The 4,578-nt window shown below is 49.2% G+C and overlaps 1 pseudogene; it reads left to right on the top strand.

Moving 5' to 3' along the window:
* The window catches only part of LOC119292845, a 44,797-nt pseudogene that overhangs the window by 767 nt on the left and 39,452 nt on the right, over positions 1-4,578 (top strand).

Below are 4,578 nucleotides of genomic sequence, written 5' to 3'. Positions count from 1 at the left end.
AGTTGGTAGCAGCACCAGCATAACAACAAGCGCAAGGCCGACCAACCGGCTCGCGGCCACCGAGCCCGCGGTGGACCCGACAGCCAAACGCCGGCAGACCAACAAGACGGCATGGTAACCCGCCATGAGCTTTGAAGAGATGCTCGACGCCCCCTGCAAGCACCAAAGCGGCGCAAGGCCATCCACGCAGATGCTTCGGCAGTGCGGCATCACCAAGCGAATCATGCGATGTGATGTCCCGCCCCCTTCGACTTCGGCTCCGGGTGCGGGTCAGCCACCTCCGCCTCCACCGCCGCCTCCAGCCGGCGGCGCGATGCGCGACGACGCCTACCCGGACTAGAATGCGGCCTACGTTGTCTTCACCAGCATCGGTGATGACAAGCGCAGTGAACGTCTCCACCGGCAGGAGGGTAACACCGTCGTCCCGGCCAAGCCAGAATTCATGCACTGGTCGCACCGCCCAGTCACCTAGTCCCGGGAGGACCACCCATCCGTCATGTCGAATCCGGGTGGCTACGCCCTCATCCTCAACCCTACCATCGTCGCGCCGCATCGCACGTGCAAGTTCTCCCGAGTCCTCATCGACGGCGGCAGCAGCATCAACATCCTCTATCGTGACACCATGATAAGGCTTGGCCTCGAGGCCAAGGACCTGCAGCCAACCTGGACGATCTTCCACGACATATTTCCCGGCCTCTCCTGCTCTCCCATCGACCGGATCCGTCTCGACGTCCTGTTCGGCGACAACAGTCACTTCCAGTGCGAACCAATCTGGTTCGAGGTCATGGACCTATCCAGTGCGTATCACATGTTGCTGGGCCGGCCCGCGCTCGCCAAGTTCATGGTGGTCCCCCATTACGCCTACCTGAAGATGAAGCTACTGGGTCCCAAGGGCCTCATCACCGTCACCGGCAACTACCGCAAGTCCCAGGAGTGCGTCCGAGATGGCGCCAAGCTGGCCGAGTCGCTGGTCATTGCCGAGGAGCGGCGCCAGCTCGACCGGGTCGTCGCCATGGCCGGCGAGGTGTCTGCCGCACCGATCCCGACCGAGAAGCCGGCTGACGAAGCCACCTTCAAGCCCTCCAAGGAGACCAAGAAAGTGAAGCTGAACACGGAGGACCCCAGCTGCAGCAAGTACGTGGTCGTAGGCACCCGCCTTGACAGCAAATAGGAAGGTGAGCTCGTCGACTTCCTCCTTGAGAATCGGGATATCTTTGCATGGACCTCAAAGGACATGCCGGGTATCCCCAGGAAGTACGCCGAGCATAATCTCCATGTCCGCAAGGACGCCAAGCCTATCCGTCAACCCCTATGACAATTTTCCGAAGAGAAGAGAAGAACCGTCGGTGAAGAGGTCGCCAAGCTTTTGGTGGCCGGCTTCGTCATGGAAGTGTTTCATCCCGAGTGGCTGGCCAACCCAACCCTCGTCCTAAAGAAAAACAAGACCTGGCGCATGTGTATCGACTACACCAGCCTGAACAAGGCCTGTCCCAATGATCCGTTCACCCTCCCACGGATCGACCAAGTCATCAACTCGACCGCCGGGTGCGAGCTCCTATCCTTCCTGGATGCTTACTCTGGATACCACCAGATCAAGCTGGACCCGACCGATGCCCAGGAGACGTCCTTCATCACGCCCATTGGGGCGTATTGCTACATCACCATGTTGTTCGGCTTGAAGAACGTCGGCACCACTTTCCAGCGCTGCATGCAGAAATGCTTGTTGCCACAACTCGGCTGCAACATCCACATTTACGTGGACAACATCATGGTGAAGACTGATACGTCTCCGTCGTATCTACTTTTCCAAACACCGTTGCCCTTGTTTTGGACTCTAATTTGCATGATTTGAATGGAACTAACCCGGACTGACACTGTTTTCAGCAGAACTGCCATGGTGTTGTTTATTGTGCAGAAAACAAAAGTTCTCGGAATGACCTGAAAATCCACAGAGATAACTTTTGGAAAATATAAAAAATAGTGGTGAAAGAATCAGGGGCTAGGGGCCCCACACCCTGTCCACGAGGGTGGGGGCGCGCCCCCTCCCCCTGGGCGCGCCCTCCTATCTCATGGGCCCCCTGATGCTCCACCGACCTCAACTCCAACTCTATATATTCCGCTTCACGGAGAAAAAAATCAGAGAGAAAATTTCATCGTGTTTTACGATACAGAGCCGCCGCCAAGCCCCAATCTCTCTCGGGAGGGCTGATCTAGAGTCCGTTCGGGGCTCCGGAGAGGGGGATTCATCACCGTCGTCATCATCAACCATCCTCCATCACCAATTCCATGATGCTCACCGCCGTGCGTGAGTGATTCCATCATAGGCTTACTGGAAGGTGATGAGTTGGATGAGATTTACCATGTAATCAAGTTAGTTTCATTTGGGTTTGATCCCTAGTATCCACTATGTTCTGAGATTGATGTTGCTATGACTTTGCTATGCTTAATGCTTGTCACTAGGGCCCGAGTGCCATAATTTGAGATCTGAACCTATTATGTTTTCATGAATATATGTGAGTTCTTGATCCTATCTTGCAAGTCTATAGTCACCTATTATGTGTTATGATCCGACAGCCCCGAAGTGACAATAATCGGGATACTTCTCGGTGATGACTGTAGTTTGAGGAGTTCATGTATTCACTATGTGTTAATGCTTTGGTCTGGTACTCTATTAAAATAAGGCCTTAATATCCCTTAGTTTCCATTAGGACCCCGCTGCCACGGGAGGGTAGGACAAAAGATGTCATGCAAGTTCTTTTCCATAAGCACGTATGACTATATTCGGAATACATGCCTACATTGCATTGATGAACTGGAGCTAGTTCTGTGTCACCGTATGTTATAACTATTACATGATGAATTGCATCCGACATAATTATCCATCACTGATCCAATGCCTACGAGCTTTTCATATATTATGATTTGCTTATTTGCTTTACCGTTGCTACTGTTACAATTACTATAAAACCGATATCGTTACTTTTGCCACTGTTACCATTACTATCACACTACTTTGCTACTAAATACTTTGCTGCAGATACTAAGTTATCCAGGTGTGGTTGAATTGACAACTCAACTGCTAATACTTGAGAATATTCTTTGGCTCCCCTTGTGTCGAATCAATAAATTTGGGTTGAATACTCTACCCTCGAAAACTGTTGCGATCCTCTATACTTGTGGGTTATCAAGACTATTTTCTAGCGCCGTTGCCGGGGAGCATAGCTCTATTCTTTGAGTCACTTGGGATTTATATCTGCTGATCACCATGAAGAACTTGAAAGATCAAAGAACTAAAATTTATCCCTCAACTACGAGGGGAGGTAAGGAATTGCCATCTAGCTCTGTACTTGATTCTCCTTCGTTATGAGTAAACTTGCGACACCTAAACCGACTTCTGCTACTAATTCTGATATGTCGCATGTTATTGATGATGCCACTTCTGCTATGCATGATACTTGTGATGAAACTACTTCTATGCTTGATACTACTGTGCCCTTAGGTGAATTTCTTGATGAACAACTTGCTAGGGCCAGGGAGAATGAAATTATTGAAACTGATAATATTGAAGATAGTGATGATGAAGGTTCTCCCCCTAAATATGAATTGCATGTTGTTCCTGAGGGTTATGTTATGGATGAAGAAACTGCTAGAGATTTTCTTGCTTGCAATGATAGATCAGATCTTAAGAAATTATTAGCTAAGCTGAAACAAAAGACTCTGAATGCTAGAATGAAACATGACCCTGCTTTTGCTACTTCACATATCTTTGTTACTGATAAGGATTATGAATTCTCTGTTGATCCTGAGATAATTACTTTAGTTGAATCTGATCCTTTCTATGGCACTGAATCTGAAACTGTAGTGGGACGTCATACTAAGTTAAATGATATAGCCACCCTGTTTACTAATTATGAGAAATCTTGCTATTACTATATCCTTAAAATATTTCCTTTCTCATTAAAGGGTGATGCTAAGCCATGGTTTAATTCTCTTGATCCTGGTTGTGTGCGTAGTCCCCGTGATATGATTTAACACTTCTCTGCTAAATATTTACCTGCTCATAACACTACAAAAAAAAGACACATTCGTGACATTTTGGGACGAACGAAATTTTTTTCTGTCATATATATGACACTTCTATGACGATAATTGTGACAAAACCCGGTATCATCATAGATGTGGCGGGCTCCTACTTCTATGAAAAAAAATCATGACAGAAAATGGGCTTTTCGTCCTGGGCGGGCCGGAGACGCAGCTGCATGACATTCTTTGGGCCGTCCATGACGGAAAAAACCATGGTAGAAGCGAGGGCGAGGAAAATTTCGGGGAGTTCCCGGTTACGGTGGGAGGTCGGGGGCCGGGCGATGCGCGTTTCTCTCGTACACGTACACGCGTGTGTGCGAGGTGTTGGCTCTAACTGAACCCGAGCGAGGCATTGGGCTCTAACTAAACCCGAGCGATTGCACTGCAGGCTACACGTTACTGAACCCGAGCGATCGATCGATGGCTGTTAACTGAACCCGATCGAGCGATTCCTTCGCTACTACTGCTAACCGAAGCTGATCGATTGGATGAACA

The sequence above is a fragment of the Triticum dicoccoides genome, chromosome 4B, assembly GCF_002162155.2.
Source record: "Triticum dicoccoides isolate Atlit2015 ecotype Zavitan chromosome 4B, WEW_v2.0, whole genome shotgun sequence".
NCBI classification, from domain to species: Eukaryota; Viridiplantae; Streptophyta; class Magnoliopsida; order Poales; family Poaceae; genus Triticum; species Triticum dicoccoides.
Note: the sequence above shows the minus strand (reverse complement) of the source record. Positions and strands in the feature narration are given on the sequence as shown.